The sequence below is a fragment of the Ascaphus truei genome, chromosome 6 (genome assembly GCF_040206685.1).
Source record: "Ascaphus truei isolate aAscTru1 chromosome 6, aAscTru1.hap1, whole genome shotgun sequence".
NCBI classification, from domain to species: Eukaryota; Metazoa; Chordata; class Amphibia; order Anura; family Ascaphidae; genus Ascaphus; species Ascaphus truei.
Window position 1 is genome coordinate 29,867,601 of NC_134488.1, and position 9,530 is coordinate 29,877,130.

The 9,530-nt window shown below is 49.0% G+C and overlaps 4 non-coding genes across 4 annotated transcripts; 3 read left to right on the forward strand and 1 right to left on the reverse strand.

Annotated features, from left to right (window-relative positions):
* Window positions 1-546: 546 nt before the first annotated feature.
* TRNAD-GUC (transfer RNA aspartic acid (anticodon GUC)) lies at window positions 547-618 on the forward strand. The gene has a single exon. It is a non-coding gene; the product is annotated as a tRNA-Asp (tRNA).
* A 2,368-nt stretch (window positions 619-2,986) lies between these two features.
* On the forward strand, window positions 2,987-3,058 carry TRNAM-CAU (transfer RNA methionine (anticodon CAU)). The gene has a single exon. It is a non-coding gene; the product is annotated as a tRNA-Met (tRNA).
* Window positions 3,059-3,488: 430 nt separating this feature from the next.
* On the forward strand, window positions 3,489-3,562 carry TRNAI-AAU (transfer RNA isoleucine (anticodon AAU)). Its single transcript has one exon. It is a non-coding gene; the product is annotated as a tRNA-Ile (tRNA).
* Window positions 3,563-4,007: 445 nt separating this feature from the next.
* Window positions 4,008-4,088, reverse strand: TRNAS-AGA (transfer RNA serine (anticodon AGA)). The gene has a single exon. It is a non-coding gene; the product is annotated as a tRNA-Ser (tRNA).
* Window positions 4,089-9,530: the final 5,442 nt, after the last annotated feature.

Here is a 9,530-nt window from a genome sequence, read left to right on the forward strand (position 1 = left end):
TTGATTGATTGGTTCGATTACAAAAAGTGTATGTATATATTCAACTGATTGTATGATCCCTGAGTGGAGACCATTGTGGATGTACTCCCCTACCCTTTCCACCCACCCTTTTATTTTCTTTATCCCTATCCCCTCTCCATCCTTTATGTTTGAAAACAGATACCCGCATAAAGGGACCGTAAGCGATGTATGTAAAGCGAAAATGTACTTAAAGTGACAAGCACTACCTTTTCCCACTTACTGATGCATGTACTGCAATCGTCATATACGTGCATAACTGATATAAATAACGCATTTGTAACAGGCTCTATAGTCTCCCCGCTTCCGCACAGCTTCGGTATAGGTAGGGAGCCGGTATTGCTGTTCAGGACGTGATGACAGGCGCATGGGTGAGCTGCCGTTTGCCTATTGGGCGATATGTACTTACTCGCGAGTGTACTTAAAGTGAGTGTACTTAAAGCGGGGTATGCCTGTATAGGATTATTGCACCTTACAACCCATACAGGTTAGCTCATCATGGTTCCGTTTTTGCACTTACACATGTAATCCTCGTTAGTATAGTGGTCAGTATCCCCGCCTGTCACGCGGGAGACCGGGGTTCAATTCCCCGACGGGGAGGCATCATTTTTATTTTTGTAGGATCGGGCTTTCGCCCCACCTCTCTGTGCTGACCGTGATGTCATGGTGGACGTTCCAAGCACTGATGGGTGACCAGATTTTGAAAATGAAAAACCGGGACATTTTTTTTTTTACATAACAGTTTATTTATTGTAGTACACTTATACTTTACTACCATTAGTCCTTGTTACATAGTTGTGTGTGTGTGTGTGTGTGTGTGTGTGTGTGTGTGTGTGTGTGTGTGTGTGTGTGTGTGTGTGTGTGTGTGTGTGTGTGTGTGTGTGTGTGTGTGTGTGTGTGTTGACCTCACTAATCGAACAAAAAAAACCCAGATATGAATGATTCTGAACCCCTAAACCAGTGTCAGGATGCCCCCCTCTCACAATTTCTAAAGCAGCAATCCTGCCTGGGATCTTACCTGATCCGCAGTCCCTCAAGGTACTATACTGGAGGGGAGGTGTTCCCTACCTGTCTTCCGAGGTCTCCCGTGTGAAACTTGAGTCAGATCTGGAAGAAAGAAGGGTAGGTTACTTCGGTGTAGGTATACGGCAGATAAGATAAGACAGGGAGGGTGAGAGAGACAGAGAGAGAGAGGGTGAGAGAGACAGAGAGAGAGAGGGTGAGAGAGACAGAGGGTGAGAGAGGGAGGGTGAGAGAGAGGGTGAGAGAGAGAGACAGACAGAGAGAGGGTGAGAGAGACAGACAGAGAGAGGGTGAGAGACAGACAGAGGGTGAAAGACAGACAGAGAGAGACTGAGGGAGAGAGACAGAGAGGGAGAGAGACAGAGAGGGAGAGAGACAGAGAGGGAAAGAGACAGAGAGGGAGAGAGACAGAGAGGGAGGGAGGGAGGGAGGGAGGGAGAGACTGAGAGAGGGAGAGACGGGGAGGGAGAGACGGGGAGGGAGAGACAGGGAGGGGGAGGGAGAGAGGGGGGGGAGAGAGAGAGGGGGAGGGAGAGAGGGAAGGGGGAGGGAGAGGGGGGAGGGAGAGAGAGGGGGAGGGAGAGAGGGGGAGGGAGAGAGAGAGGGAGAGAGAGATGGGGAGGGAGAGAGAGGGGGAGGGAGAGAGAGGGGGAGGGAGAGAGAGAGAGGGGGAGAGGGGGGAAGGAGAGCAAGAGAGGGGGAGAGGGGGGAGGGAGAGAGAGGGGGAAGGGGAGGGAGAGAGAGGGGGAAGGGGAGGGAGAGAGAGAGAGAGAGAGGGAGGGAGGGAGAGAGAGGGGGAGGGAGAGAGAGGGGGAGGGAGAGAGAGGGGGAGGGAGAGAGAGGGGGAGGGAGAGAGAGGGGGAGGGAGAGAGAGGGGGAGGGAAAGAGAGGGGGAGGGAGAGAGAGGGGGAGGGAGAGAGAGGGGGAGGGGGAGAGAGAGGGGGGAGAGAGAGGGGGAGGGAGAGAGAGGGGGAGGGAGAGAGAGGGGGAGGGAGAGAGAGGGGGAGGGAGAGAGAGAGAGAGGGGGAGGGAGAGAGAGAGAGAGGGGGAGGGAGAGAGAGAGAGGGAGAGAGAGAGAGAGGGGGAGGGAGAGAGAGAGAGGGGGATGGAGGGAGAGAGAGAGAGAGAGGGGGAAGGGGAGAGGGGGAAGGGAGAGAAAGGGAGGGAGGGAGAGAGAGAGAGAGAGAGGGGGAGGGAGAGAGGGGGAGAGAGGGGGAGGGAGAGAGGGGGAGAGAGGGGAGATGGGGAGGAGAGAGGGGGAGAGGGGGGGAGATGGGGAGGGAGAGAGGGCGAGACGAGGAGGGGGAGACGGGGAGGGAGAGGGGGAGATGGGGGGGGAGAGGGGGAGATGGGGGGGGGAGATGGGGAGGGAGAGGGAGATGGGGAGGGAGAGAGGGGGAGATGGGGAAGGAGAGAGGGCGAGACGAGGAGGGAGACGGGGAGGGGGAGAGAGAGGGGGGAAGGGTACACACACACACACACACACACAGTGGAGTACAGACAGTTACAAAGCTGCACCGGAAGCACCTAGAGGCCATGATGGATTTGGGCATAATGCCCTTTTGGAGCAAGTCACGCAACGTGACGAAACGCGTAGAGACATGGTGATGTCATCTTAGACGGACGTGTGGGAGGAGGTCCTGAGTTCCCTGACACTCTTTTCAGCTGATCTGTCTGCACTTCCAGCAGTGAATTTTGTATTAAAGTAATATGAATTAATTAATTTTATCTATGGTTTGTGCAAGTCATTTTTACATGCACTCTGAACATACTTTTATAGCCTTGTATTTAAATGCAATCTCTCTTTTTGGTATTCTTTAATTGCTCTTTAGTATTGGAGTATTTTTTACTCTGATTGATGGTCTTATTCCTATTCCATTAATACACAGGAACTGTTCATGACCTTTATCTCTCCTCTGCCTGTTTCAATGTTTAAGCATCTGCAAGCAGAGTGGCGCAGCGGAAGCGTGCTGGGCCCATAACCCAGAGGTCGATGGATCGAAACCATCCTCTGCTATTTTCTTTCATTAAATATAATTTTATTTACACAAATCCAGCTTTAATATAAGTTTTATATGTTCACCTATGCAACCTTTGCTAAAAATCTTATGTGCGTTAAGAGTTTATAAGAACACTGTTAATACTTGTGTGCTAATTAGGTACCTATTTATCACAGTCTCTATCATACAACCTGCTTCCTGTAGAGTCTTTTGAATTCTCTTCCAAGAATCAAATAGGATCAAGACCTATATTGTGGGATTTGAGGAGTAACTCTGTTACCGGTTTAAGGTCGAGGCAGGCCTTTGTTGTACTGTAGGTGGATCTTAATTTGGATCATACACAGAATTGTAGGCGGGTCGGATTTAGAAGGTGGAGGTGAAGTAGGATCAAAGTTGTGTAGTAGTGATCGGGTGACGTAGGATGAGTCAATACATTCTGTGAGATGTGGCCGGTTAGCTCAGTTGGTTAGAGCGTGGTGCTAATAACGCCAAGGTCGCGGGTTCGATCCCCGTACTGGCCATGTTGCTTTTGCACTATGACTACGTTAACATTTTAGTGATTGCACTTTTAAATGGACTGACTAACACACATGTGCACACTGAATGACACACTGAATGACACACACACAGACTGACACACAGACACACTGATTGACACACACACACACACTGATTGACACACACAGACTGACACACAGACACACTGACACACTGACTGACACACACACACACACACACACACTGACTGACACACACACACACACTGACTGACACACACTCTGACTGACACACATATATAAACTCTGACTTACACACGCACACACAGACACACAAGGAATTCACAGTTATGCGCAGAAATAAAATTACGTTCAAAATAATAATAATAAAAGGTTGCTGACAACACACAAAGAAGTAACACTTACTATGCGCGTGCACAGCACACACAGCTTTTTTTAAATTAAAATACGTAGTCGGCAGGATTCGAACCTGCGCGGGAGACCCCAATGGATTTCTAGTCCATCGCCTTAACCACTCGGCCACGACTACATATGCTATTTTGATCACTAAACGTGTATGTATATATTCAACTGATTGTATGATCCCTGAGTGGAGACCATTGTGGATGTACTCCCCTACCCTTTCCCACCCACCCTTTTTATTTTCTGTATCCCTATCCCCTCTCCATCCTTTTATGTTTTGAAAAACAATAAAACACAAGTTGGAAAAAAAGTGCTATATAGGATTACTGCATCTCACAACCCATACAAGTTAGCTCATCATGGCTCCTTTTTTGCACTAAGGCCTCATTCAGGGTGCCAGCTGCAGGACTCGGAGGGAGGGCGGGAGGGCGGCAGTGCGGCAGTTTGCTGGGCGATCTGTGTTTATCCCCCAGCAGACTTTTCAGCGTTGACGAGGGGGCGGGGTTACACACGGCAGGTTAAGTATCGAGGTTGCAGTCATGAAATCATTCTCAAGAATGATCCTAGGTCCCTGTGACGCTGCTGGTGGTGTTAACCCCTTCACTCCTGGACTGGTTGCTGCTGTACTGGAACAAAGTCTTGCATCTTTACATCATGGATTAAAATTCAGGAATCACACCGGGAAATACCTGGGAGGCCACAGTTATAGACTGGCCAAAGCTATCTTTAACATGTGGATCCAATCCCCTCGTGGGAACAAAAAAAACCACGAATAGCCAAGTGTTCCACAGTTCATAAGACCGGTCAAAAGGGCTGTCCGGTGGGCAGGGCGCATGGGTCAGGTTGCTTTTGTACTATGACTACGTTAACATTTTAGTGATTACACTTTTAAATGGATACAGTATATCATTATATCAACGGTATTTTGGCAATTCATACTGTTATACATATATGGAGTCAAATAAGCGAATTTTGTATTAAAATAATATGAATAAAATAATATGACTTCATTAATAAAGTGGAGTATTATTTAATTTAAAAAAACGTAGTCGGCAGGATTCGAACCTGCGCGGGGAACGGGTCTTCTCCATGACTGGGTAACCGACAGAGCATCGATAGAAGTCTGAGGGACATTCTCAGATGCCGAATAAGATCTACCTTATAGATCCTTTGCTTCCAATCTGACAGTTCAGCTGTTCCTGTGGGTGCTGTGTGTTCGTGCTCCTCTGCTGCTGGCGACCCTTGGTTTGTCTTGGGCCCTTTTGCTCCTCCCAGACTCTTCCGTGTTGGTACATGTGGGATAGGGGGGGGGGGGGTTTGTGAGGAGTTGAGAAGCCCCTTTTGTCCGTATACTGGGGGACCAGATTTTCATGTTCATAGGTTTTCAAGTGGTACAGTCTAATCACAGTTTTATTAACATTACTTTAGCCAACACAGTTCTTCAATTTTATCCCTCATTGCTCTTGAGAGGGGGAGGGTGGACTGTTTGTGGGGAAGGGGGGGGAGGAGTGGGGGGGAGGGGGGGGTGTTGTCCGTACTCTTCGGACCTAGTTGGTCACTCACAATGGTATTCGCATATCATAGTTATTTCACTGTATTTGCGACAGTGTGATGACGGTTATAATTTCCCAGTGTCGGGGAGAGGGTAAGAGAGGGGGGGAGGGAGGGGGGGAAAAGGGGGGGAGGGAGTGAGGGGGGGAGGGGGAGTGAGGGGAGAGGGGGGGAGAGGGGGGGAGGGGGGAAGTAAAAGGGGGAGGGGGAGGGAGATGGGGAGGGAATTGTCCGCACAGTATAGATCTATTTCAACCCATTCAGTGGTGTTCATGTATAACAGTTATATCACAGTTTTCTCAGCCGTGCGTTCGCAGCTGTATTCCCTCATTTTGTAAGCCATTTCTCGCTTGGAGGGGGGGGGGCAAGGGGGAGTGTGTGTGTGTGGGGGGGTAGGGAGGGTCATGGAGGCGGGTACATATATGTTTAAAGCTCCTTTTGGGCTTATACCTTACTTTAATATAGTTGTAACCCAATTTTATCTTGTGGTGCAGTTATAACGGAGTTTTTATCAGTAAAGCATTTACATAAGTAGTTCCTCTGCAAGTGTCCGTCAGCTCGTTGGGGAATAAGGGGAGGGGGAAAGCGGGGGAGTGCGAGGATAGTTAGGGGGGGAGGGGGGCAAGGGGGGTTAGTACATGTAGTTCTGAGTTTCCTCTGTGTGCATATCTAAGTATACATTTCCCGTTGTTAGTGATTACATCATAACAAGTCTACCTCCCCCGCAGCCTTTGGGGTGTTGGGGTTGGCATTGGCCCCTTAGTGAAAGCATCTTTTGTGTAATTCCCTTTTGAACACCTCGGTTTCCCGCGGTACAGGTTAGGGGTGGGAGGGGGGGGTCATCTCTTGGGGGGGTCACCCCCTCTGTGGAGAGGAAAGAGTGAGCTGCTTGAGGTGGGGTGGGGGAGGACATATGGGTGTTTGGGGGGGATCAGGGGGGGGTGAGTGGTCAGGGAGGGCTGGGGGGGGTATCGGCCGATCACTCTGTGTGGGGAACATTCACTGGCATCTTCAGCTTGTATTTAGGAGGGAGAAAAGGATAAAGGGGGGGGGGCATGTTCGAGTGTGGAATCTAGGGCAATTGTACGTAGCTAACGGCCCGTTTGAAACTCGGGATCCATAACCTTATAACATTTATAACATTTATAACATTTATAATGAACCTTCCTAGGGGGTGTGGGTCAAGCAGTTGCTCCCGATTCACCGGCTTTGTGGGGTGGGGCGCCCTCCCCAGGGTGGCTCTTCCGAGCAGGAGTCAGTTAGATCAGCTCACGTGATCGCGCGGATCGTGGGCCTCCCCACTCCTCCGTCCCATGTCATCCCACACAGACCTCTCGATGCGGCAGGGCCGTTCCCTCCTTCCTCGTCGGAGCATACCTGCCCCGATCGTGGCCTTGCTCGGACCCCGGACCGCAACAGGAAAGTGGGCGCCGGTCGATAGAAGAATAGGGAGCCATCTTATCCTCTCGTCATCAACTGGTGCTCAGGAGGTAAGTAGTTGGTCATACGAGGGGCTGTCTGTTCTGCTCATCTCACGGTATGGTGAGGGTTGGATCCGGCACTGCGGAGGACCCTCCAGAGGTTCTCAGGGGGCTATTGTGATGGGGGTTCTTGGCTGCGGGGTGGTACAGGAATGGGGCGACTGTCAATCGGGGGTGGTGTCTGCCGGCCGGCAGTGTTCTGTTTGGGCTTTTCACTTGCTCTATTCTGAGACTGTGCCGCTATTCGCTGTGAGGAACGGATAGATCTTTCCTCCTCCTCGGTTCCTCTCGCTGTGCGCTCCGTCCTTGTCCACGAGGGTGGGGGTGTGAGGTCCAGCGCTCTAGCAAAGTCATGCATCTCTTCCGGTCTCCTCAGGGCCAGGAATTTTCCGTTTTTAGAGACTATCAGCTTGAATGGGAATCCCACCGATATTTGATCCCGTTCTCCCTCAGCAGTATGGTAAGAGGTTGGATTTCTTTTCTTCTGTTGATTGTAGTCTTTGAAAGATCACTGAAGACTTGTATGGTCTCATCTTGGAAAACTACCGACCCCTTTGCTCGACAAGCATTTAAGATAGTCTCTTTCATAGTGTAGCTATGGAATCGGACGATAATGTCGCGTCTTCGATTAGGATCAGCTGATCTGGGCCCGAGGGCTCTGTGTGCCCGGTCAATTTCCATATTGCTGTGGTTTGTTTCCCCGCAGACTTCAGTGATGAATTTAGTGAGGTAGGGCCTCAGGAGGTCCGGCAGTATAGTCTCCGGTTCGTTCCGGATGCGGAGGTTCTGCCTCCTGTCACGATTTTCGTGATCCTCCATCTCCTCCTTGAGGCTCGCCACCTCCTCCCCCAGTCAGAAAATTTCATCCTCCGCCTCCATCAGCCTTTGGCGGTCTTCTTCCTGCTTGATCTCAAGCTCCGTCGTCCGGTCTGCTAGGCCCGAGATTTCCTTTTTGAGTTCTGAGACCACCGCCTTTAGATCGTTCTGCAGCGAGGCATGCAGCTTGGCGTGCATTTCAGTCATCAGCTGCTCCATGTAGGAGCGGGAGAGCGGATCCTCTGGGTTAGCGTCTCCCTCGGGCTGTCGCTTCAGCGGTAGGGCCGCGTGGGCCAGCGCCATCTTGCATCCTCGTCTCGGGGCTTTTGTGTGCAGGGGGAAAATATCTTGCTACGCCGTGATTTGTCGATTTTTGGGCTCTTGCCTGCATGCTTCCCCTGTTCCCCTATCTGTTAATGGTCGGGTGAGCCAGGTGAGTTTGGGGTAGAGTGATCAATTATTGCTATTGTTAGTTTAGGTCCCTGGAGCTCTCTCAGCAAGCAGCCATGCTGGAGGGCGTCGCCGGAAGTCTCGATATTTTACCTTTTGCTTATAAATATATATTCCGAACATACTTCACTATGCGTTTGCGCTGTTGTTTTTTTGTCTTACTGTTATAGGGATGTTGAGTCACTCTGTTCTTGCTACAGCAGCAGACGTCAATCATCAACTATAGGTTGTTGTCTTTATTATTAACCACATAGGTGTTTATTTTATTGGGTATATTACTTATCACGTAGACATTAGAGAATAATACTAGTAGCGCACCCTAATATCTTCTTTTCACGTATCACTGTTATAATTAGGTGCTGCACTTATTTTCTCACTGTATAACACAAAGTCTTTCACACCGCTCACTATTGAATGGAAATAATAAGTATTTATAATTTTCAAGTGTTAAATAACACAAATGAGTGCTACCTATGTACAGAGGTTAATAGTTTTAACAGTTGAATGATCACGTGATATAGTCACAAGAACATTCACAGAAGTACATTTAGGGTGCACATCACAATAAACATTTTTAATTTTCTAACAGCTATAGTGAAAAAACCAAGGTGAATAAGTGAAAAATAAAAATAATAATAAAATATTATTAAAACACGTTGAGCTGATGTTAATGATCCCAAGCAACAGCGCTAATAAATAGCACAATGGTAGCTAGGTGTCAAACTGTATTGCGATAATCACTAAGTAAACCTCCTGCCTGATGTAATGAATCACAAGTTATGACCTGACTTGCAACGTGTGGTCACAATTAGAAACAACTAGAGGAGCGTCGACATAAACATGATATATATAATACTGTGTGTTTCTACAATTAAAGCAAGCCGTGGGAGCAGGGATGGTGTACAGCACTGTGTACCGTGTAGGAGCCGGGTGAAGTGACGACACAACTAAGTATTACACACAAACTTTAGAATCATCAGTTTGTTCCTCATTCTCTGACACTAGCTACAGGGACTCCCAGTAATTGTTGACAGCGATGTTGGAGCTGTGTTGCTTGAAAGCAAGCAACATTTATATGATAGTTTAGCGACGAGGGAATCCCCTACCAACTTGGCGATTTAGCCAGTATCACTGATTGTTCTGATACATTTCCAATGCTGTATTTACACCAATTGACTCTGACGGCCACTAGTTATAGGGACTCCCAGTACCTGTTGAGAGCGATGTTGGAGCTCTGCTACTTGCAAGCAACCAGCGTTTATATGTTAGAC